This window comes from Cnephaeus nilssonii (genome assembly GCF_951640355.1).
Source record: "Cnephaeus nilssonii genome assembly, chromosome: 11".
Lineage (NCBI taxonomy): Eukaryota > Metazoa > Chordata > Mammalia > Chiroptera > Vespertilionidae > Cnephaeus > Cnephaeus nilssonii.
In genome coordinates this window covers 80659113-80685641 of record NC_137082.1, presented here as the reverse complement: position 1 = coordinate 80685641, position 26529 = coordinate 80659113, and the positions used below count along the sequence as shown (strand labels likewise).

General features: G+C 44.4%; 1 protein-coding gene across 6 annotated transcripts in view; it reads right to left on the bottom strand.

The window, feature by feature from the left end:
* Nucleotides 1-26529, bottom strand: part of SETBP1 (SET binding protein 1) — a 344286-nt gene that overhangs the window by 225670 nt on the left and 92087 nt on the right. Inside the window, exon 1 of one of the 6 annotated variants that reach the window (XM_079784475.1) lies at nucleotides 19298-20528. The exons of 4 other annotated variants lie outside the window; for them this stretch is intronic. The gene's annotated coding sequence lies outside the window, so the exon portion shown is untranslated. Of the gene's footprint in view, nucleotides 1-7287; nucleotides 8731-19297; nucleotides 20529-26529 lie in introns of those variants that run through there. One more of the 6 variants, XM_079784474.1, reaches the window with a different exon arrangement.

Genomic DNA, 26529 nt, shown 5'->3' with positions numbered 1-26529 from the left:
CTAAAGAACAATTTCCATTTTGTAGGGCAGATGGGAGCCTGGAGGGCGAGGTCAGTTTCAACGCTTCCTAGTCTAATAGGATGTAGGGACTCTTGCTTTCTGCATTAGATTCCTTCCTGGGAAGGGTGATTCTGAGTGTTTCTATTTCATAACCTGCTAATTATACACTCATCCTCAGGCTCCAGAGATTCTCATGACCTTCCATGAATCATACCTCCTAACCCTTGGGTTTGAGTTTTCTCTGCTCCACCTACCCCTCAGCGAGCTCCCGTCCCTGCTTTTGAACACCTGGGTAATGAACTGTGGCCAGTGAGAGACAGCACTCTTATTTAAAGGAGCAATATTATCTGTAACATGAGACTTCATTAAGGACAAATTGCTTGACAGAGCCTCTTCCCTAGATCCTGCAAAATGCTACAGGCCATGGGTAACTCCATGACCCAGGTTTTTATGGGCTGGTTCCCCTTATAACCATTTCCCTCACAGTTCCAAGGAGTCTTTCAGGATGGCAGACTAATGTTCCTTTTAAAGCCTGAGATCAGGAATCAAACATATACATTACTCTTCCCTGAGGCCTGTAAGTCCAGACTGGGAGGATGAGGAGTCATAGGTATCTATGGAATTAACTTTATGAGCTTTCAGTTTGTCCTAGAGTTGCCTTTGCATGATAATAAAGAGAAATCTTGTCTTTCTAGGGTTATGTAATTGCAGTTTTGAAAGTCATATTACTCAGATTCAACCAAATGTTTCTTACATACTTCTTACTGCCACTATGTGAACCATCCTATACCTCAATAGGCAATCAATAGTTTTACTGGGGCAAGTGGAAACATTTATGCTGGAAAATACTTTTCAGGATTCTGCTGCCAACAATTAAAACACAGAAGCAACCAACACAATTGGATACTACATCCCACTGAAGACCTAATCCTATTTTGCATAGCATTTGAATCCTATGAGCCATTGGTTAGGATGGGCAAATAAAGGATTTGTATCAACTCTGTTATTCACAAAAAGCAGGTTGGTGGCATTTTTTTTTTTTTTTTCTGTTTTGAAAATGTTTTTTCTTTGATTAGTTTCTGAAACATCCTTCCTGGACTTCCTAAAGCCAATGCTCAAGGGTCAGCAAAATTGTGTTAAGATTAGCTTGGGTCAAATGTAATTAGAAACGGAAATAAGCTCTAGAAGGGAAACAGGGTTTCCCAAGTGTACTTCCTGCTGATTCTCCAAAGGGCCCACTGTGTTCCAGGAGAGCAGATCTCCTCTGTGGCCCGTGCATGGGTTTCCTGCTTTCATGTTAACACATGCTCTCGCATTCTTCCTAGAATTACCTTGTTTCGCTCCACAGATCCCAACTAGCAGATCTCTTACAGGTCACTTCAAGTCACCCCTCCAAAGGCTTACTGAGCTACCCTAGTTGACCGTGACCTTCCCTGATGTGAAACCATGGCTTCAAATGAAACTTAGCTGGCAAACAGTAACTTTCAGCTGAACTGGTGAAAACTTGGAAACACAAAGATGTCTCCATGGCTAGTGGAGAGATGAACGTAGAAACAAATTGTTATAAGGAAGTGTGAAGGAGGGTGCACCAGCCAGGGCCTTAACAGGAAACAGATGGCACACCCAAATCACGATTGTTAAGGAGCACTAATTTTCAACAGTGTGGATGTTGTACGGAAAACACAAAGAGTGATTAACAAAGAAGTTGTTACTACCTCTTGAGAGGAAGCAGTTACTGGAAACATAAAAACTACCAGAGGGTTGGTAGGTTTTCAATGTCTTCCACCTCCAATCTAGTCTCCATCCTGCCACTGGAAACACCTTTCTGATGGGCAGATCTGAGGATCCCACTGCCTTATTCCTAAACTCTGATGGCTTCTGTTTGCTCTGAGAGTGAAATCTGACGTCCTTGGTTTGCTAGTCCAGGCTCTACAGCATCAGGACCCATGGTTCAGAACTTGTCACTTCCCCACTCCAAAGCTGTCATCCTCTATGTCATCACGGCCTTGTGTCTACCATGTCTTAATTGGAATGCTGTCTTGAACCAGGTAAGGCCTACGTGTCCTTCAAGTTCCAACTCAAACATCTCTTTCCCTCAGGCCTTGCCTAACATTCCTGAATAGAATCACTTATTTCCTTCAGCCCCCATGGTATCTATCACCTGTAGCTCTGACGGGTGCCCAAAAGGTGAACGCTGAAGAGGCTCTGAGTTTAAGCAGAAGTAGAGGGACAGGGGTGAACTAGACATGCATTCTGTCTTAACATTGGACTTCTTTCATATTACCATGTGGTCACATCCCAAGGGACCCATATCTTCTTTTTATAATCTGAAGGTCAAGATAACTCAGAGAATATTCAGAAATAACATTTGTTACTGCCAAAATTGGTTACATCCATACTAAAAAAATATGGAAAACAATTTAATATTGTAAAGATAATGCAATGAAAAGAAATAATAACAACAGTGATGGTTATTTGGATCCCCTTCTGAGTGGCTGCCCTGAGCTCATACCCTTTGATACAAGGGTCACTGAGGCCACAGAGAGTGCTGGTTTCAGCAGGAACACTGAAGGACACCCTAAATTAGAAATATAAATCTTCTAGAAATGAGTGACCCCCTAGTTCCCCAGCATCAGGTTATAATTGAAAAATTAAACAAGGAGGCATAATGGGCTTTCAGCAAATAAATTCACAATGATAAAATGTTGAGTGGCCCAGGGGATTTCATGTTATTACCATGTGGGGGCTTTTTTGGCTCTCAAAGTTAAAGTGAAACTGCCAAGTACTCTTGGCCTGAATGTCTCAAAGAAAAAAAAAGTCACCAAATATGAATGAAAATGTCTCTATGATGGTGCATGGGTAATTTAAGATAGGATGGAAAAGGTCCCATGATTCTAAATTGAGGAAAGCAAATGTAAAATGCTTCTTGGTAGAATAGCAACTAACATCTTATCCAGAGAATACGACAAAAGAATAAATTCTTAAAATGGAAAAATGAAATCTGTGAATCAATGGACATAAACTTTAGATCTATGATGTAAATATACAATTAAGAAAGAAACACTATGTAGAAGCTATAACATGTAGTTTTAACACCTACTGTTCTTTGCGCCCTGAGCCTCGATCAGTTTCAATTCACATTATATTGCCAAGATCATGCTATGCAAAATGGTTGTCACAGAAAAAAAATAAGATTCCTAATCTTGCCTTACAGAGCCCACAGTGTGGTTTGGGAATAACAACTAACATAGTTGAAACAATCTGGTGCCCAGTTCTAGACTGGCTGCCCAGGGCTCACTGCCAGTGATCATGGAGTCCTAAGATGAAAGCTATCTGTCTAGGGTAGTAAAGCTGCAGGTAAGAGTTAGATATGAAAAGATGGGAAGACATGGCTAAGGTGGTGAGAAAGAGGGAAAATGAGACTTCCCAGCACTGCATTAAAGCACCAATGCCAGAAAGAGAAGCTTCATGTCATGAGCACAGTCCCACAGCAGAGACACAAAACTCGGTGGGAAGATGTGGCTTGTGTTCAGCATTTTTAGAGTTTAGGTGTCACTAATAGTCACACCTAAACTCTAAATAGTGGGAAAATCCAAGCAAAATTGGACATAAATATATTCAGATGAATATATATAGATCTTTGTGATCAGGGAGAAAGATACTGAGACAGACACATGAGGGGGACAGGGGGAGACGGAGACAGAGAGAACTTAGAATTAACTTTTCCCTGAGAGCAGGAGATGGAAGACTGAGACATAATTCATTAGCAAGGACAAGCTCTTGTGGTCATTTCTGCCAGAGTATGCTGGTGGCAGAAGACAGATTCACAGGCTTTGAGAAAATATAAAAGCAGAGTTTGAAAGGTACACATAGCCCTAGCCTGTCTGGCTCAGTGAAAAGAGCGCCGGCCTGCAGAATGAAGGGTCCCGAGTTGATTCCAGTCAAGGGCATGTACCTCAGTCGCAGGCTCAATCTCTGGACCTAGTTGGGGCATATGATTGGAAAGCAAAGGCAACCAATCAATGCGTCTCTCTCACATCAATGCTTCTCTCTCTCTCTTTCCTCTTTCTCTCCCTTCCACTCTAAAAATCAATGAAAAAATATCCTCAGGTGAGGATTAACAAAAAAAAGAGAGAGAGAGAGAGAGAAAAGAAAAGAAAAGAAAAGAAAAGAAAAGAAAAGAAAAGAAAAGAAAAGAAAAGAAAAGAAAAGAAAAAAAAAGAAAAGAAAAGAAAAGAAAGGTACCCATAAGGAAAGACAATTTTAAAAGAAATGAAGTTCTCTAGCTTTTTTCATAAGTATATCATTTCTTCTTCAACATTTTTTTCTTCTCATTACCCTAATGTGGCATTTCCCTCATTTTAACATTCTGCATGTATGTATGTGTAGACAGACATGATACTCAAGAATCATGGAAATCTTAAGCAGTGTGGAAGAGGGGCAAAGAGGAAAGGAAGGTCTAAGGCATGACTTTGAGGTTAACTAGCACAGTTTCAGGCTAAGCATGGGGGACCCACCAGCCTTTTGCCCTGGGATCTAATTCAGACACTTGCATTTTAGTGTCGAGAAATGAGGCTGGATGAACTGGTTCCCCTGCCAGCCCTAACACTGCCTTATCTGGTTGACCATGGTGAGTGGAGTAAGTGTTCAGTTAACTCGTTTGTTGAATGAACAAGTTGGGCTAGCCAATCCTTTTTGGACACCCAAACCCAAGATGCTTTAACCCTGTAATTGTGGAGCTGAGCTCATGGCCGTGATGAGGCTGTGGGAAAATAAAGAAGAAGACAGCTCATACCTTCAAAGAATAAGCGATGTAGCTCGAAGGAAAAGTAAATGCCTGGAATGAAGAAAGAACAGTTCAACAGACCATGTACATACATACTAAGCTGTAAAGCCAACAGAACATAATAAAAGTTAAAGAGATGTCCAGGGCCAGGGCATCTCCTGGGAAGTCCAAAATGGCTTTGGGAAGTGGGTGTAGGATTTGAGCAAGAAACTGGCAGGTTGTAAGAAGATGAAGGAAGAAGAGGTGTGCATGCACACATCCACCCCTACACTCATACATGCACACACATGGACCACAGCCATCCCCATGAGTGCCTGACAGCTGTTAGACACACAGAGCAAGTCAAGCCCTCAGGCATGTGCCTGACAGGCACTGAATAGGTTCCTCCACCAAAGTTTCCAATATCAACTCTTATATACTTAAAATACTTCTATTAATTTATTATTGCATTACTTAAAGTCTTGAGGGATTTTTACCTTCAAAGTCTCTAATGCATTAACATCCCTGGAGAGAGGAAAGTCCCTGTATCAGTTGTCTTCTAACTTTAGTAGTGTGGGGACTGCAAAGTCCAGTAGTTAATGCGCACACAGCGCTTCCTCCAGGGAAGGCCAGGATTCCAGAGCAGTCTTATGCCAAAGACCCTCAAAGGGATTTCCAATCATTAGTGGTGCCTCACTACATCTTCCCATGAAAAGCGAGTCCTGCAGACTGATAAGTGACAGGGCCTGGAAAGGCTCGGGTTTCTGCAAAGGCTACCAAAGAGCATCCCACAATCAGAAATGCAATGAGAGGGTAAGGATGATGCTCACTATGTCAGAGGCCACTAGCCGTGTTCAGTTGTTGTTTTTTACTTATAAAGAAAAGGACTGGATTTAATGGTCCCCCAGGTTCCTTCTAATACTCAGGCTCTGTATGTTTGGGGCAAATTGAATCATAGTTATGGGCTTTTGCTTCCCTCACATTGTACAGAACGTCAGAGTCTCCCACAGACCATGAGAGCTACAAAAATACTTTGAGATCCATTAGTAAAAACATTATTTTGTTAATGTACCCATTAAGGGGAGGGGGAATCTCAGATGCAAAAGCCAGTTCTTACAAAATAAGTTTTCTACAGGATTGCTTTTAAATGGCATTCTTACCCCATTTTACATGTACATAATGTTCTGCCAGAATGTTCTTCCCTAGGTTGTCCACTGACTCTACAATTTATTTCATATATCTCTTTAGGAAAATATGTGCTTCTTGAAATAAGGTACATCTAATTTGAAGCAGAGTATAATAGCTCATGATGAACATTGCAGAACATTTTGGTTGGTATTATCCCATGGCCTAAGCCAACTTATTTATTCTTCCCCTTCTTACCCACAACACACTGCCTAATGGACTCACACTAATATACTAGTATATACTATACCCCTCACTTTCAGACCTGTGAGGTTTATCCACTCAATTCTGTACCACCTTGGTGGTCTTTTTCTCAGTTTCAAGTGACCCTATTTTTTTCAAAGTGGTACATATTTGGGCAACTGGATGTCTAGAGGTATGGACGGCTGAAGACAGTCTACTTATCTCAGATTCTATCCCTTTTCTTTCCTGAGTAACTGATTAGCCAGAGTGGCTCATGGAAAAGGAAACGTAGAGAAAAAAAAAATTCCAGTAACATGATGCCATTTTTCCACATACTTCCTTGTCGTTTTCAAGCAAACCATGAGAAGTCATTACTAATTAATGAATAGAGGTATAATAGTCTAGATCTGTGACAACTTTTCTCCCTGAAGACAGTAAACCATACCTTTGCTATGAGGAGTCTTCTTTTAATGAATGGACCCTGTTTAGATGTGGATAAAATGGAGGAGTTACAGAGAAAAGTAAAGGAATATAAAGACTAGAACAAAAAGAATCGAGGAGAGAATAAGGCAGAAGGAAGGAGAAGTAAGGGGAACTTAAGAACATTAGTAAAAAGGTGTTCAACTCCTTGCTGTCACTCATGAGTAAAGTGAGACCCAAAGTCTGGGGAAGGTAGAAATCAGAGTCAAGAAGGAGGAAGAGGAAGAAGAAGAGGAAGAGTCCTAAAAGTGAGGAGCGTGGAGGAGAGGGAAAGAGAGCTGAGGCTGGACACAGATCTGTGGAGAGGATCTAAACAGTCCTCAGCTCCCAGGAGCACATTCCGCCCTGGAGCCCTGCAATCCTGTGTGCATGAGCACTCCTTCTATTTTCAGCTCTGATGTAACTCAATCACTAGTGTTCCTCTGGGGAGCTGGGGCTCAGGCCCGAAGAGGCATTTTACTACCTGCCCTGGAACAGCCATGGCAAGGGCCTGGGCCTTCATAGGACAGAACTCTACTGCCTTTACATACAAATGAGCAGCCTTTTCAACATAAATTATGTGAATGCTAACATAGTTTAACAGGACAACATTTTCAGAAGACCAAAGGCATTACTCCTGGTCTTCTAATGATGTCCCTTACCCTCAACCCCTGCAAGCCAATACAGGCCCTTACCTTTCATGGTGTGTTCCCTCCTGACCTTCTGGTCTTCACTTCAACTCCTCACAGAGCTCTGTGCTTTGGAAGAATACTCTGGTCTGTACTCAAGCACCCTCAGGCCCAGCAGGCCCAGAGAAATGCCTATAGGTTCCCTCTGAAGCCAGGGAAATAGGGCTTTTACTGAAAAAAAGTTTGGCAATTAGAGGGTTGGCAAATTACCATCTGAATACTCTATAACCAAGAAATGAAAACCCTGGCACCACACAGGAGAAGTGCTAAGACTGGGAATAGTTTAGAAAGTCAACAGAGCTTGACCTGAATATTAAGTAATGAGTCATTGTTCTGGGTTAGCCATCCGGTTTGGATTCTGTGGGTCAGAGCCACACCTATTCCTTTCCTTCCCTCTCAAGGAGATTTGGGTATGATTGTGCACAACAACAATCACACAAGGTGGCGCAGGGAATAGACAAATGAGCTCAGGATAAAGGTTGAGGAAGAAGAGGCAGTGGGAATCTGGGAAGCCTGGGACAATATTTTGGAGAAGGAGACTCTTTTCTGGAAGAATGAATAGGGTATTGATAAGCAGAAAAGAGGGAAGAGAGAATCCCAGTGGGGAGAGATAAAATAAGCAAAGATTTCCCTTACTCTTTGGTTGTGTATAGTCAGATGCTTTTGAAAAAAGCAAAGTTCCGAATCCTCTGCCTTGACAAATATCAGTAGATTCTCCATAATTAATACCTGGAACAAAAGCCATCTGCACAAAGATTTTTGCCAAGAAGCAACCTTCTTATCTACAAAGCAGAAGCTAAATGTCCCTCTGCCTTGAAGCAAGGCAAGGAGAGGTAAGCGGAAACTAGCATAGAGAAAGTCTGAGTCCTTAGAAGATTGGTTATCTTTGCTGCAGAACAAAATACAAGGCCAGTGACACTGATAGAAAAAAATGATGGAAGAACCTGCCCTGGTCTAAACCTTTAAAAAAAAAAAAATCCCTAGAGGACACCATATATCAATCTCTCCTGCCTGGCTGAGCAGAGGAGGTGAGGAGGCAGAGGAGGTGGGGTGAGCAGCTTACTTTAGACAGAGTTCACCTATGAGCTGTCTAGTTCCTTTAACCTAGACTGGACTAAAGGGCCGAGAGAAGAATGTTCTCTATAGGATATGAAATGGGTCATTTCTGGTTCAGGTGGCTCCCCATAAATATGTTAATGATTGTATAGGCATGATTGCCTAGAAAGGTAACAGTTTAACAATCACACAGTGGGAAATGTTCCTTCTGGATTCTGTGTAAAGTGAAGAAAGGACCAAAGAACTATTAGAAAATATGTGTTAAATTACCACCTTCCCCACATCTCATTCCTTTTAGATGACAAGCTCAATAAACAAGCCTAATAGTTTGCTTAAAAGAAAACTATAGAATACTAGAGGCCCGGTGCACAAAATTCATGCATGGGAAGGGGAGGGGGTGTCCCTCAGCCCAGCCTGCAACCTCTCCAATTTGGGACCCCTTGAGGGATGTCCGACCACCTGGTCGGACATCCCTTTGACAATCTAGGACTGCTGGCTCCCAACTGCCTTCCCCTGCAGGCCTGGTCCCCCCCAACTGCCCTCCCCTGCAAGCCTGGTCCCCCCCAACTGCCCTCCCTTGCAGGCCTGGTCCCCCCCAACTGCCCTCCCTTGCATTCCTGGTCCCTCCCAACTGCCCTCCCCTGATGGCCTGGCCCCCCCCTACTGCCCTCCTCTGATGGCCTGATCCCCCACAACTGCCCTCCCCTGCTGACCTGGTCTCCCCCAACTGCCCTCCTCTGCTGGCCCAGTCACCCCTAACTGCCCTCCCTGCTTGCCTGATCGCCCACAACTGCTCTCCCCTGCAGGCCTGGTACCCCCCAACTGCCCTCCCCTGCAGGCCTGGTCACCCCTAACTTCACACAACTGCCCTCCCCTGCAAGCCATCTTGTGGTGGCCATCTTGTGTCCACATGGGGGCAGCCATCTTTGACCATGTGGGGGAGGCCATCTTGTGTCTTGGAGTGGTGGTCAATTTGCATATTACTCTTTTATTAGATAGGATATCCAAACTTCAGAATCATTTGAACATGGTCCCAATTCTGAGAAAAACAGGGGTGTGTACGTGCACGCACACACACACACATACATACATACACCCCTCACTGGTAACAAAATCAAGACTTCTACTGTGAGCATAGCTGTGCAGGCATATACCTATCAAGAAGCCCTTTTCTTCTGCCTCCAAAACTGCTGCCAAATTTGCCTCATACTTTCTATCTAATCCCCCATCCCCATCCTTCACCTAAATACCACAATACCTTCATAATATATCTCTGGTTTCTTTCCATCTCTTCTCCATAGAACTTCTTAAAGGATCCCTTTACAAGCAAATCTTACCTTGTCATGTCCCTACTTAACCCTTTAATGGCTCCCACTGCTTTTATGCTAGTGACCCTAGGAATCTTTCACCTGGTCAGCAGGGACCTGGGCAGGTGCCCTTCCACTTCTGGTCCCATCTCCTTCCACTGCCCTTCTCATTTCATCTGCAGTGCACATCCCTCGCTGCACTGAGCTTCTTCCACTTTCTCAACACTGACCTTCAGGGCACTTTTGCTTCACAGTCCTTATCATGTTTGAAATTGTTTATTTACATTTTTAAAAAATTTTATTAAATTTATTGGGTTGGCATTGATTAATAAAATAATATAGGTTTCAAGTGTATAATACTATGATACATCATCTGTATACTGCATTGTGTGTTTATCACTCCTTCTGTCATCATATATTGGACAACCTTTATCCTTTAATACCCCTTTTTGTTTGTTTGATTGTCCTGTTTTGTGCATGTGTTGCTTTCAGTTTTATATCCTACATTGATATCATATGGCTCCTGCCTTCTTCTATCTGACTTATTCCACTTAGTATGATATTCTCAAGATCCATCCATGTTGTTGAGAATGGAAGTATTTCAGCTTTTCTTATGATTGAGTTACTATCTATCAAAGGACACTTGGTTTGTCTCCATGTCTTGGCCACCTTCATAATGCTGAATGAACACGACAGTACATATATCTTTATAAATAAATTGTTTCCAATTTGGGGGGTAGATACCTGGAAGATGGGTTGCTGGGTCATGTGGTAACTCTGTTCTTTTTTTCTTTTTTGAGAAACCTCGATACTGTTTTCCATAGTGTCTGCACCAATTTACATTCCCACCAGCAGTGAATGAGGGTTCCTTATTCTCCACAGCCTCTCCAACACTTGTTATTACTTGTCCTGTTGATAACAGCCATTCTAACAGGTATGAGGTGGTATTGTTGTTTGTATTTGCATTTCCCTAACAACTAATCAAGTTGAACATCTCCACATATCTGTTGGCTGCTTGTATGTCTTCTTGGTAGAAAGGTCTGTTCAGGTCCTCTGTCCATTTTTTAATTGGATTGTTTGCTTTTCTGTTGTTGAGTTGAATGGTTTTTTTTATATATTTTGGATATTACCCCTTATAGGAGATGTTATTTGCAAATAATGTATCCCATTCTAGTGGTTACCTTTTTGTTTTGTTGATGGTTTCTTTTGCTGTGCAGAAGCTTTTGAGTTTTATATAGTCCCATGCATTTATATTTTTATTTCCTTTGATTTTGAGGTCAAATTCACAAAATCTACTCTAAGACCAAGATCCGTAAGTTTAGTACTTATGTTTTCTTTTATGTAATTTACTAGAGGCCCGGTGCATGAAATTCATGCATGGGGGGAGGGGGTCTCTCAACCCGGCCTGCACCCTCTCCAATCCAGGACCCCTCAGGGGATGTCTGACTGCCTCTCATAATCCGGGACTGCTGGCTCCTAACTGCTTGCCTGCCTGACTGCCTGATCGCCCCTAACCGCCTCTGCCTTGCCCAGCACCCCGGACCCAGGATTCCCTCCCTCTGGCCGGTTGCAGGCACCCAGGGCCCGGGCCGGCTGCAGCCACAGGGGGCTGTGGGAAAGCGGCTTCGCCTGGGGCCACAACTGCAGGTGCCTGGGACCGCGGGGTGGGTGGCTTGTCCCTCTCCTGGGCTGCAGGCGCTGACACCCGGGACCATGGGGCAGGCAGCTTGTCCCTCTCCGGGGCTGCAGGTGCAGGTGTAGCTGCTGGCTTCTGGGACCGCGGGGCGGGCGGCTTGTCCCTCTCCCGGGTTGCAGGCACAGCTGTTGGTGCCCGGGACCATGGGGACCGTGGGGTGTGCGGATTGTCCCTCTCCCGGGCCGCAGCCTGGCTGGTCCCCATTCCTCTCTCCCTAGTGTTGAGTGTCTGAGCCATTACAGCATGATGGCGTGAGGGTGTGACAGCCATTTGCATATTAGCTCTTTATTATATAGGATTGTTTCAGGTCTTACATTTAGGTTTCTGATCCATTTTGAGTTAATTTTTGTGTATCGTGACAAATAGCCGTGTAGTCATTCTTTTGCGTATGGCTATCCAATTTTCCCAGCACCATTTGTTTGAAGAGGCTTTCTTGTCTCCAATGTATGTTTTTGTCTCCTTTGTCGAAAACTATGTGCCCATGTACTGATATATAAAGTAAAAGCTCTTCCTCAATTTACATTTGCATTGTTCAATCAATGCCTATCATCTCTAGGGGAGTTGTGAAGATCAAATCATAAATTGGGCATGGAAATCCTTAAAAAACTGCAAGCAGGGTCCCCGGCTTTTCCATGGCTACTTTTAAAGAACTCCCTGCCCTCAAAACAAAATGTAAATAAAATAGCTGTAACATCATTTTCTCCAAACATCAACAGGAAATGACTCCCAAAGCAGGTGTGTGTGTTTTTTGTGGGAATAAATGGTGATGGGCAGAGACTTGACTTGGGGTGGTGAACACATAATACAATATACAGATAATGTATTATATAATTGAACAGCTGAAACCTATATAATTTTGTTAACCAATGTCACCCCCATAAATTCAATAAAAATGTAAATTTAAAAAAAAAGAAAGTAACAGGAACAACTTGATGAATGATTAGCCTTGATATCCCCTGGCATTAAAAAAGAACCCACTTCCCGCTGGCTAGGGGAGCTACTGACATCTCCTTGGTGCTGGAGCGCATGCCCTGGACCTGACACACCTGGTTCCTAGGTGCAGTGGCCAAAGGACAGCAAACATTAACTGTGGTGGGGAATGATTAGTCCGCAGTGGACAGCCTTCCACAGCTTCTAAGGTACTGACCTGAAAAGGAGCTGAAAGGAAAGGAGGATGGGGTAACTTGCCCACTGGACATCTTGCTTGTGCCTCTCCAGGTCTAACCCTGCTCTCCATCAGGGACACTGACCTCTATGGACTGAAAGTTCAGGCTACTTCTCTCCTCTGGCTTCAGCCAAGGAGGGCACCATCAGAACAACATAGGGAGGGAAGTGAATGAGATCAGAAGTATTCTTCTCCAAGCTTCCTCCCTGCTGGCATGCCCCTTAACCTACAGTATTCCTCAACACAGCCTGCTTATGATCTCTAGCTTGCCCCCTTTCCCCAATAAACCCCACACTCTGGGAAGCAATTCGTCCCATTTCCAGCCCAGGGTAATCACAGTTCTCCTGGGATACAGCAGCCCTCTTGGTAGTCTCCCTACACCTAGCTGACATCTGGAGGTTGAGTCATCATGGCCACATAATCAGAAGAATGCAGCTGAGATGAATGTGAGCACACAGGGAAGGTGATTCCATGAGAGTCTGCATTTCTGTGATTGCGGTGGCTGTGGGACCTGTGGTCAGGAGAGGTTTCCCTGAGAAACCAATGTCTGAGCTAACATCAGATCCAGGGAGGCTGAGGGGGTACATGGGTAGGAGGTCAGTGGAGGGAGCAGAAGACTCCCAGGAAGAGGCAACAACCTGTGCAAAGGCCCTGTCACACTTTATTTGCCTCTCACCTTGTGTCTCTCACAAAGGGTCTTAGCCCTTCACGTTGCACTTGGTTAATTAAGCTTTTACACACTTCGATGTTGATGATAATAATAACCATGTTAATACTAGTAAAAATCCTCAGGTTTCAGTTTTACTTCTCCAAAACATACAAGTCCTCGGCAGCCTGGACTAGATCCATAGTGCCTAGTACCGTGGCAAATCTACAGCTGAAGCCCAGCAAGCCTACTGTAATGGACTGAATGTTTGTGTCCTCCTACTCCCATCCCCCCAAAAAATATTCATAGGTTCAAATCTCTAACCCCCAAGGAATGGCATTAGGAAGTGATTAGGCCATGAGGGTGAAGCACTCATGAATAGGATTAGTGCCCATATAAGAGAGACCCCAGAGAGCTCTCTTGCCCCTTCTGCCATATGGGGATATGAGAAAATGACAGTCTGCAACCTGGAAGAGGGCCCTCCCAGAACTGACCATGTTGGCACCCCGATCTCAGACTTCCAGCTTCCAGAACTAGGAGAAATGCATTTCTGTTGTTTAATAAGCCACCCATTTATGTTATTTTCAAGACACACATGCATCTGATTGACTGACTCGCAGGGGAGGCCCGCATGCAAAATGCAGGTGACTGACTTCCAGCTAAGTCTGAGGTTGAGCTTGAACAAATTAAATTTATCTCCAGATACTGTTCACTTGGGTCTCAGGCCCCAAGATAGGAGGTAAGCAAGAATCTCAGAGAAGAGCTGGGACACAAGGGCTGACCTCCATTCCCAGGGCAACATGTTCAATTCAGCCTTGGTGGAGGGGTTTCATGCTGTCCCTACAAAGATGCACCTCATCAAAGAAGACCGGAGGTTTCCCAATAGCCCACAGGTACCTTTGCTGACAGCCCCACATGCCTGAAAAATGATGCATTTATTTGAAAGGGCAAGTGATATTTTAGATTCAGCTATTCTTTTCTTTCTTTTTAACCCCACGGTAAGTAGGTTTGATTCCTGGCTATCTCCCTACACCTCACAGTGAGCAACAATCCACAGTGAGCAGAAAAGTCAAGCTCACTTTCGGAGAAGGTATTTTTTTGTATTGATAGAAAAAGAGACCTTCGGGACAGGGACCCCACTTCAGTCCCAATTCTGTGATTAACCTTTGTGTGGCCTCAGGGAGGTCTGGCCCCTCTCTGGAAAGCAGACTTCCTATCTGTTATTACATGAATGACTTGTATTAAGGGATCTATGAGATCCTTGGATTTTATGATTTTGAGCACCATTCCTTTTTTTTTTTTTAATTTCAAAAATATGTCTTCAAAGTCATTATGTTCTCACCATTGTGTTATATTTTGGGAGGTTAACATACAATCCATGTCCCCCTACCCCAAGAGTTCTTATCTTGTGATTAATGGACCTCCTAAGCATCTGGTCCATGAATCTCTTGATATTGCACACAACAGTTTGTGCCCATGTGTATTTTTCCCGGAAAACAAATGGGCTCTATAGCTTTTAGGTCCTATATGGGTCCTCTATGCTTTTAGCAGACAAGCATCAGTGTGAATGCTCATATGACGGATCCCGGATGAGATGTGCTGTCTCAGATGTGTTCCCCTTAGACACACCCATCCAACCACCATGTGCTATGGGCTCAGAGGAAGAAAAACCCCTGGTACCTCATAGTGAGGCAATTTCAGAAACAAGGTGGCTCCTGATTTGGGATGGCATTGTCCAGGAAGAGGCTAAAGAGAAGGAGAGCTTGGGAATCCCATGCAGAAGTGCATTTGTGGGTAAAATATAACCTGTTCTCAGTTAACAGGATGAAAAATCCCTGGCTGCTATACTAATTTAGCTCTCTCTCTGTTGCACTTGAGGGTCACACACTCTTTCTTTTTCCCACCTGTGTCTGTTTGCACCCGCCCCCAGAGTTCTGGGTTCAAAGGAAGAGCAGGGCTTAGTTTCACAGCTGGGAGTTAGTCTCGGTCAGAGCTGCTCTTTTTGCCAAGAGAACAGGGAGATCTCGAGTCCGAATCTATTACTCAGCCTAGCTGGGGAGGCCCTCAGGAAGCCACATGGTGGCTGAGGATTGGGGAGTGGTCTGGAGTTTCTCCTCAGGGTGACAGGGAACAAGTCATGACAGCTCTGAGCTTACTGCAAAATGGATCTCATTCACTGATTTTAAGGTAAATTTGAAATATATAATGGCAGAGTGGAAGTTCCGCCATATACAGTTATACATGTGTGTGGGAAAACATAAACATAGACATGTATAAATTGAGGCCTAAAAATTATAACATCTATAGTAATTACTATTATCCAAAAGTTTAAACATATGTGAGACAACTCATAGCAAATATGCTGACATATGGCATTGAAACCTATATGTCAACACTTGAAAGTAAGAAAACAAAAATAAAGTCAACCACATTTCTCTCTTTACATTTAGGCCACAAAGGAGACCACTGCTGAGCATCTCTGGTAAAACATTAACACACACCAGGATCTGCCTGTAACCTGTTTGTTAAGGTGCAGTGCCCAGCTAATTAATACATCACCAGCAGATCAGTTCAGGGAATAAGCTTGAGCAAGTGCATTCCTGAGACCTCATTTACCCCTCTTCTAAGTGGGGTAAGATAAGCACAGGGGAGGAGACAGAGAGATGGAAGGAATTATTATTTTGCCATATTGATTAAAGGGTGGTGTGGTTGGACAAATCCTGAGATCATGTCGCTCAAGGAAAAGCTGAAGGAGTAGGAGGTGTTCGGACAGGGAAAGGTTACATTGAAAGAAGGCAATGGTAACAGCATCCAATTGGTAAGACTGCTGGCTGACTGTCAGCAGAGACAATGCTATCTTGATGGCCACTCCCCCTCCCTGGGCCTTAATATTCTTCATCTGTAATAGGAGGGGGTTGTATGAGATCCCAGGTTCTCAACTCCTGCTGCTATGAGAATCACATGAAGAGCTTTTGAAAAATAGAGATCCCGGACTGCACCCCATGAAAGAAACAGGCATTGAGTTTTAACATTCTTCAGGCCATCCTCATGCACATTCAGTCCAGGGAGGACAAGCAGGGGTCTAGGTCCCCAGTTCCCTGCAGTGTAACATCCCTGAGCCCTTCCAACTCTACTAATAAGACTTCATTTAACTACAACACATGGAAGGTTCTTCCTGTTTCCTCTAGGAGAGATCACAGTCTTGAGGGAAACTGAATACGCGAAATGTTGATGTTCATTGTCCCTCAGTGATTCATGAAGCCACCTGAACAGAATGAACTGGGGAGAGAAAGAACTCGGTTAAGGAAGAGCTGGTTGGGTCTCCGTTCAAGACCCATTTGCTCCGACGTCAGCAGTTTTCACCTCCTACTTAGGTGGTTTCCCACCCATGGCAGAGCAGAAGCACAAATGGGAGGCCTGGTTTGGTACACACACTGCTTGTATTTACCAACAGCAGCAAAAAGAAAGTGAGAAAAACTGAAACATACAAAAACACAGCACAGGAACCACTGAACCATAGTCTAAGGACATTCCTGATAGGAACAAACCTCTACTCATCTGAAAAGGCCCTGGTGATCTCTCCCATTATCGATAATTAGAAAGGTAAGAGATGATGTTAGGAGGACTCTACTTAATGAGGTCAGGGCATATGTATATTTATAGAGAGAGTTGGTGATTTTCAAATGAATGATTTCGGTCTTTCCAAATGTGGGCTCAGCATGAAATACTGTTGTCTTCTTTTCAGGCTTTTAAAATTGGACCTGCTGGCTACCTATGGCCTTTGCCACATCAAACTGCACTCCAGGTTTTCATCAGCTAATCTCACCCTTGGATGTAACCAATAAACAAATTCAGAAACCCCAGAATCTGCAGGTGGGCAGATTGAGACACAGATAGGAAAAACCATTTCCCCTGCCACTCTTAAGTCAGTGAACCCTATCTAAAATTACTCAACCACCCCAGTGCACTTCTAAATAAATATATACTGAATACAAGGAACTCAGGCCAGGCTTTGAGGACAAAGACTTGGTATAAAGTGCACTGAGTAGCAATGCATGAAAATAGACCTTTTGAGGTCACTGACATCATGGGGATCCAAAAGGAATCTAAGACTGACCAACTAAGAGACCACACATGTTCTTTTAGCGATAATCACAATTACTTGGGGCACTTTCATAAGTCATGGTATTCCAATAAGGGAGAAAGAACTGAATGGAAAGCAGCAATGGGACTGTTAGAAGCTTCCTAATCTACACTAATGAAAGAGAATATGCAAATTGGCCATCACTTCGTGATGCCCACCAGCCAGTCAGGAGTGAGTATGCAAATTAACCCAACAAAGCTGTCGGCAGCCCCACCCCCCAGCCGCTCCGTGCCTCTGGGCAGCACACATGCAGACACGGAGCGGCTGGGTGGGGCGGGACGCCTGCTATGAGGGGGAGGGCGGGGGTGGAGGGAACTACAGGAGCAGTGCCCTTGTTGGAGCGAAGACTGAGGGCTCCGGCCGGAGCAAAGATGGAAGGCAGCGGCCAGAGCAAAGGCCTGGGTCCCGGGTGCCAGAGGAAAACCGGTGCCGGCAGCCAGGGGAAGGAAGGCCTATTGCACGAATCTTCATGCAACGGGCCTCTAGTATGTCAATAAAATGCCATAACAAGCGGCAAAGTTATTCACAACCACATCTCCTCATAAGACACCACTCTTTGTGCTCTACATCTATTGCACTTAAAGAAACAGCAGTCTCTAGTGTCTTGCTTTTCTGCAGCAAGGCAATCCTATTTTCCTTGAAACCAAAGGGCAGGGCTTCTGCCAAATCTGGGAAAGTCATAATCACCCACTGGATCTGAGCCATGTCCGTAAAATCAGTTGGAAGATCTTGTGTCCATCAATGTCTTATTTAACAACCCAAGGAAGAATTATGACACGTAAATCTCAGATCCTAAGAAGCATTTTGTCTCCCATGCTACATCCCAAAAACTGGAAGCAGGATCCCAAGTCACATCCCGCCTCAACATCTACTCAAGAATAAGGCCTGAGGTGCAATGGGGAGGGAAGAGGACCAGCACATCTTCCGATGATTTATCCTGGTGACTTTAAAAAATGATGTGGCGCCCTAGACAGAGAGAGCACTGGGTAAGAATGACATCACAGAGACTGGGATCTGTTTCAGAACCTGTGACCTCCAGCAGTTTCAAGGTCCCCTTCTATAAACTGTGATGTCCTGGAAAATCTCTAAGGTTCCTTCATTAACCAATCACATTGCCTCCTGTCACCTCTGAACTGTGTGCAGGTTCACATCTTCTGGAAGTTCCCTCTGTTCTTCCTGACTCCCGACACTTCAGCCTGTATGTGAGGAGGCCACGGTGCTAGTCCCAGATCTGCCTCTGGGGTGTTGAATACTGAGAGCAAGTCTCCATTCATCTCTGGGACAATCTGCTATTACTTAGCACATGAAAAATTCACCCCAAAAACTCACCACAGACCCTGTGTAAGACCATCTTTTTAAAACTGCTGTAACCACTACAGACAGTGAATTGTACAAAATGCAATACAAGGACTGCAACCCTAGATAATTTTAATGAAGCACTAAGAAAGTTACAGTTGCGTCCTGAAAAAAGTGTGTGCCTTGCCCACTCCCCTCTTTGCTCTTGGCAAGCTGCAAGCCTGATACTTACCTGCCAACCGACTTCAACACCAAACGCTCAGTCACAGGACTTACCCAAACCAAGGAAGTGGCCAATAACTCACAGATAATTCCCCCCGAGGCACATGCCCAACAATTAAAAAGTAACTTCTCTTTACAACATATCCTGCATTGCAGGTATGCCAGGAGCTAAAAACAACATTTTCTCTATAATCCTGGGGCCCACAAGCTAAACCCAGGGAGACAGAGACACAAAGAGAGAAAAACATGTCATAAATCTTAAACATCTTCCTAATTGGACAATTAAACGAGCTCGGAACAGAGGTTCAAAGACCTGGGTCCCAGGAAGGGCTTTACCACCTATTTAGCCAGCTGCGTGGCCTTGGCTTCGTCTTGTACCCTGTTGAGGCTGTTTATAGGATTATAGGTTTTGAAACCTAGTAGAAACCCTTAAAAAGATCTCCAACCCACTGCTTTTTAAAATGTTTTCATGCATAAGAACTACCTGGAGAGTTTGACAGAACGCACCACTGGTCCCAAGCCTCAGTCTCAGCAGGTCTGGGGTGGGATCCAAGATTCTGCTTTTCTAAGGAGTTCCCACCGCTGCCTCCACGGCTGGTCCTAGGGCCACACTCTGAGAAGCACTGATCTGGCCCAGTGATTGTCAACAGTAGCCGGGAATTGGAATCACTTGAGGCGGAGTGCTGACAAAGTGCCAGTGCCCGGTGTGTACCAGACCTTGTAAGTCAGCATCTCTGCTCATGCAGGCGAGACATCTATATTCAGACCTTCCCATATGATCTCAATGTGCAGCGATCGCAATGTGTGGTGGAGAGTGAGCATGTCCATTGGGTCCAGGGACTCATTTTACAGGTCACACTAAAGTTCAGAGGGTCAAGCGAGGTCAAGTTCAACACGGTCAAGGTCAAAAGGGGGAATTTGGGACCTGAAGCAATTTTGAAGTCCCAGCCTTTAGTTCTGTGGTTGGAATATTCTCCAGCTGCATTTCTCCTTCCTCTCCTATCCCAGCACACCCAAATAACAACAGTCAGGTAAGTGGCACAAGACTAAGGGGACACTTTCTTCATCTGGCCATCCTCAGTTCTGGCCAACAAGGAATCAAAAAGAACCATTCCTTGGACGGCTCTGAACATTCTTCAAGCTCGCCTCCTCAGTGTAGTTACTAAATATACCAGGCAGTCAGACACTCTGAATAACTCTTGGCTGATTTGGCTTCCCTAGGATAAACTTTTTTTTCCTCCTTAGATTATGCTACCCCAGGAATAGAGCCCTAAGGGGAGAAATTCCTCTTCAAAGTCAGAGCAAGATAACACCGTGTGTGGCATTCAGGTTCCTCTCCTTTGGAAGGAGGGGGAAAAAAGTGGGAGGCGAACTTCTAACGTGAGCCAACATCAAAAAGGATATTCATACTTTGTAGGTGTAGCATGTGAAGAGGGGAGGGAAGGCAAGAGGGGGAAGTGGTCAGGTAAAAGGCAATTAACATACCCTGGTGCCAGGTTGGCAGGGAGAAGGAAGGAGGAACGTGGGCAACAGGTTCAGGTAGTCCAGGTGGCAGTGGGTAAGCTGGAGGTCCATGTGCCAGCAGGCACTGGCAGCTGGCCCTGTGCTGGCTCCACCGGGAAAGGCTCAGAGAACAAGTGGACCACACTGTTCGCTCCCCGGGAGGTGGGCTCAGGTGCAGCTCTGACTCCATTTCTTAGTCAGACAGAGACACCTGTGCCTGCCCCCCTACCTCCTGCTGCTCCTTCCCATCACAGGAAAGTTGGTGTGAACTAAAAATTGCCTAGGACATATGCAGACATTGATATCTTCTCTTGGGCATGAATACAAAACTTTTCCTCCTTATTTTTTAGGGCAAGCCAAGCCTCCTATTGCCCAATATGACCATGTATTTCAGTATTGGGGTTGCATGGGATGTTGGGATCACCCAGTCTTATCCTCTCCATTTACATGACATTGTAAAATCTACCATTTGATCGCGCACTCTATATACATTAAATCTAAGGCTCACCAAGCTCCAACTGAGCAGTGCGTTTTCAGATTACAGAGGATAGGGCACAGGCAGAGGAAGATGAAATGAGATGCCCAAAATTGCATGGTTAAGAAAATCAGAGCTGGGATTCGAATGCAGGTTTCTGGCTCCACACCCGTGCCCTGTCCACAGTCAGGGAGAGGAGGAAGAAGCAATGTGAATGGCTGCCTGCCTCCGCTGAGGCACCACACTAGGGCAGCTGATCCGCCTCCCTTAGCTGACATCCCTGTGCTTTTCAAAACTTGAGCCACAACTTTATTTAGAAGTTCTACCTGTCCAAGGAGATGTCTGTCACTTCCTCTTGCCCCCAAGAGGGAAAAATCAACCTTTCAGTTTTGGCATTAGACAGCGAGAAGCCCAGGTGCTATCAAAACTGAGCGGGAAATTACATGGGCAACCCAAGGGCAATTCTTCTCTCCATAAGAAATTCTCCACAGTGCTGATGCTCAGGGAAGAGTGTGGTTTGGGGGTGGTGTGGAGACCCTGAATATACCCACCCCCCTAAGAGATGAACTCTTCGCTGGGGCTGGTGAGGGGACCACAAAGTACAGCTCTGCATGTTTCCTGGTGCAAGTATGTATAGGTGTGGTGTATGTGTGTGTGTTTGGTGTGTGGTGAGAGGCATTCATACAGTAGCAGGCATTATTACAGTAAGAGGAATCTACCAAATGAAGCCTGTCCTCCATCTCTCTCTCTGATCTCTAGAACAGGGTGTCCCACCACCCCACTTCTGACATGTGAGACTGGATCTTTCTTTGTTGTGGGGCTGACTGTGCATTGCAGGGTATTCAGCAGCATCCCTGACCTCTACCCATTAGATGCCAGGAACACTTCCCACCCAGTTCCAGGAGCACTTCCCAACCAGTGGTGACAACCAAAAAAATGTCTCCAGATATTACCCAATATCCCCTGGGCGGAGGGGCAAAATCACTCCCTAAATGAAAACTACTATTCTAGACTCTCACCATGATCCATGCATTAATAGGAAAAGTTCACTCAGAGGGAGTGTCTGAGATCCTCTTTAAAGAACCTGAAGATTCATAATCTGCATATTTTAATCAAAACTTATGTACTTTCTACTGGGAAACTAATGAAAGAGCAAGGCCACACACAAGGCACCTTGGGAAAATCCAAAGGTCTCCAGTGGCATGATGGTCTCCTGTCTTCTTTCTAGCCCCAGAAAGGCCTCCTCCGATCTTGTTCATTCCACCAAGCCTTCCAGGCCCGCCTGGAGGGCAACCTGGTCCCCAGAGTTGCCCTAGCGCACCTGCACTCAGCTGTCCCTGAACTTCTGTCAGCTCCAGCTGGCAGAGTCCTCACCAGCTCCACCCCCTTTCTACCCTCTGGGCTCCCAACAGTGCTTGGCACATACTAGGTGTTCATTCAATATTCCTGAATGAATACGATGGAATTTGTTTCTTTATGCTTAAAGAAACAAATTCTCTTACAGTTCATCTAGGTTCTCATTTCTTCAGAGTGGTCTCTTTCAGGAATGCACATTTTATCTCACCCAACAAACTGTCAACTTCTCTGAGGCAAGAAGTTCTGGCCAAGAGATTCTGGAGCCCAGGATAGTGGTTCTACACTCAAGCAGCACACCTCTTCAAAACCCCAATGCCCACACAGCACCCCCACACCCATTAAACAGAAACTTGGGGAGTCAGATCAGGCATCCTAGTTTGTTTTGTGTTTTTTCTTTAATTTTTTTCTGTTAATCCTCACCTGAGGATATTTTTCCATTGATTTTTAGAGAGACTGGAAGGGTAGGCAGTAAGACAGAGAGAAACAATAATGTGAGACAGAAGCATTGATGTGAGAGAGACAAATTGATTGGTTGCCTCCCTCACACACCCTAACCAGGGCCAAGGATCCAGCCTGCAACCTAGGTACATGCCCTTGACCAAAATCAAACCTGGGACTCTTCATTCTGCAGGTTGATGCTCTATCCACTGGGCTAAACTGGCTAGGGCGGGCATCCTAGTTCTTAAACACTCCCCAGGTGGTTCTGATAGGCAACCAATGCTGAGAGGCCATGGCCTATGGCTCTGTGAATGAATCAGGGGAATCTACTCAATGAGCACAATGGAATCTGACATGTACTGGGGATGAGGCTGCCCACGTTCAGTAAACAGCCATGTTTTCAGCTTTGGTGTACATTTATAGCACCTCAGTGTAACTACACTGGCTATCATGGATCAGAAGTTCTGCTTGGCTTTGATTTATCAAAAAGAGAAAATTAATGAAAGATTATCTAATAAATACCTTCTGCTCAGGAAACAAAATCTCTGTAAACACAAGTCCACGTGGGACTAATAGGCTGGAAGCAGTACCTCAGCCTTGCCTTTCATCTTTCAAAGCGCCTGGCAGAAGGAAAGAACAGAGTAACACTTGTTGACGAGCTAATGGACATGGTTGACGAGTTTTCTGTTTTATTAATATTGTTGTGTTGTGTGTTTTTTAAGCTGAGCCAAAAGTACCCAGGTTCCCCTTTCTGGAGCAAACGTAATCACCAGGAAGACTGGCAGTGGGCTATGTGGCTATTTCTTCCCCATAAAACACAGCCTGTTCTCCCTGCAGAGATCACAGAACTGTAATCTTGGCGGCAGCTCCCGGGATTCAAAGGAGAAGGGGGGGATATCTCAGATGGGGTGGGGATTTGGTTTGAAGAGTAGATCTGGGTAAATGACATCATCCCTGGGTTTGCCCAGTGAATTGGATCCCACCGTTGTCACACAATGACTTCTGACTCTCCTGGGGCCAGCAAAGCAGCTTGGGCAGACCTTATCAGGAGGAATCAGTGTGGAAAAGTACTTTCTGAAATAAAACTAACATAAACCAGGCGTGTCGGGGTTGGTTTTGCTAAATTTCAGGAATGTGGGAGGAGTGGGTTTACTATGCGTACAAGATGGAACAGACCCAGTTTGCTCAAAGCACAGGATCCATCCTATTTCCTCCTTCCTGGTTAATAGATAAGAACAGAGAATCATCAGAAAATAATATCTGTTTGCTTTTTAAGCAGACAAGCGGAGAAAAACAGAAGACTGCTGCCCATCAGGAACATCATTGCTGGTGTGAAAGTGAAATGGACACAGCCCGAGATAAACTCGGCTGCGTGGCCTCCGCTTGCTGTCTGGACCAGCACTCAGATCCTGTCCTATTTTTCCCACATTCTCCAATAAACTGAATAAAGTCCAATTCCAGAGAGTATGCTTATACTTGCTGAAACACACAGGAAGAAAACATTATTTAGATAATTAAAGTATATGCAGATTTAAATTCTAGAACCTTACAAACATTGATTGGAAAGTATACCAATACCATTGCTGTCCTTCCCTTTGCAGAGGGAGACATGGAGGAAAGGGTAGTTTCGATTTCTCTAAGGTACAGAGCTCTTTCTGGTGACGCAGGGACAAACTCCTCCTTACCTTCTGCATAGCCACTGTCACTAAACATTTACCACTGGCTACAGTAAGACCCGAGGGAGAGAAGACTTTCTTATTTTAAAATTTGACAATTTATTTTTAAAACATAGGGGGGGGGGAGTGTTTTTATATGAGTTGAAAGTGATTCACATGTTTAAATGATCACTTTTATGACTGATCATTTTACTGATTACATTAATGCTGAGGGCTTGCCTTTTCCATAAACAGTGCTGCTCCCTTCTTAGGAGCTTATCCAGAAGAACAAATGACAACATAAGGGAGTGAGAATATTGCAAAAATAAGACCATGAAGCTCCAAGGAATGCCCTCAGAGCAAGGGCAGCTTCTGGGCACTTATTCCCCCTCGCCCTGCCAATGGCTTCAGCCATCTAACGTTACACCATGAGACCTTCAATAGGATCTTCACCAAGAACAGGGAAAGAGATCACCTCACGCCTGCCAGAATGGCTATCACCAATAAATCAACAAACAAGTGCTGGTGAGGATGTGGAGAAAAGGGAACCCTCGTGTACTGTTTAGTGGGAATGCAGATGGTGCAGTCATTGTGGAAAACAGTATGGAATTTCCTCCAAAAATTAAAAATGGAACTGCCTTATGACCCAGTGATTCCACTTCTGAGTATATATTTGAAGAAACCCCAAATACTGATTTGTAAGAATATATGCACCCCTAAATGGACTACAGTGCTATTTATAATAGCCAAGCTATGGAAACAACCCAAGTGCCCATCACAAGATGAGTGGATAAAAAAGCTGTGAGATAGATAGATAGATAGATAGATTACGAAGCATGAATGGACCTAGAGAGTATTATGCTAAGTGAAATAAGTCAGTCAGAGAAAGACAAATACCATATGATTTCACTTATATGTGGAATCTAAAGAACAATATAAACAAACAAAACAAAAACAGACTCATAGATACAAAGAACAGACTGATGGTTTCCAGAGGGGTAGAGGGTTGGGGGAGGGGGTGAAAAAGGTAAATGAATTGAGAAGTACAGATTGGCAGTTACAAAACAGTCACAGGAATGTAAAATATGATATAGAAAATACAGTCGATAATATTGTAATAACTATGGTGCCAGGTGGGTACTGGAAATATCGGGGGGAGCACTTTGTGAAGTATATGATTACCTAACCACTATGTTGTACACTGACACTAATACAAAATAATATTGAAAGTAAACTGCAATTGAAAATATAAAATATATTTTAAAAATTTAAAGAAGAGCCTCGCTGGCGTGGCTCAGCAGTTGAGCATCTAGCTATGAAGCAGGAGATTATGGTTCGATTCCCAGTCAGGGCACATGCCTGGGTTGTGGGCTGGATCCCCAGTGTGGGGCGTGCAGAAGGCAGCCAATCAATGATTTTCTCACATTGATATTTCTATCTCTCACTCTCTCTCCCTCTCCCTTCCTCTCTAAAATCAATAAAAAATATATATATAGTTTTTTTAATTTAAAGAAAACAGAAATGGCCTGGGGAAGTTGTGTGCACACTAAAGTTTCCATAGTCCACAAGTCAGCTGCCATCCAGCGACATCCTAACTTACAAGTGCATCAGAAATGATACACTGTCACCTGAAGTCACTGGAACAGTCCCCAACGACACACCTTTCCCACTACCTCTGCCTCCTGCTGCTGGGGAAAGAGGGTCTAGAGGAGGTAGGCTTTCCTCACATCTGCTCAAGAGAACTGATGTCATTTCTCTCCACTGTCAAGATGGGCTTCCCAGAAGCCGCCGGAAACGAGGATTCTACATTCCTAAGGGTGAGCTGCTTTCAATGGCTGATGGGTTTTTTCCACCCAACACAACATCATCTGGGAAATTATCCTCCAGGGCTGCATTTTATCTTTGATCTTTAAAGCATAGCTCTGTTCCCGTCTTGGGGAAAAAAAAAAAAAAGGAAAACAACCCCAAACACTAATGTATACAAGTCCAAATGAGTACAACAGACAAGTCAGAAGGCCCTTATTCACATTACAAGGAGCCTTTTGTTTCTTCTTTTATTTCTTTTCTTAAGCAAAAGCTTTTCCCATACTTTTTTAAAATAGCTAGCACCTATTTTTTAAATATGTATTTTTATTGATTTCAGAGAGGAAAGGAGAGGGAGAGAGAAGTAAAAACATCAATGATGAGAGGGAATCATTGATCAACTGCCTCCTGCACACCCCACACTGGGGACTGAGCCGGAAACCCAGGCATATGCCCTGACCGGGAATCAAACTCTGACCTCCTGGT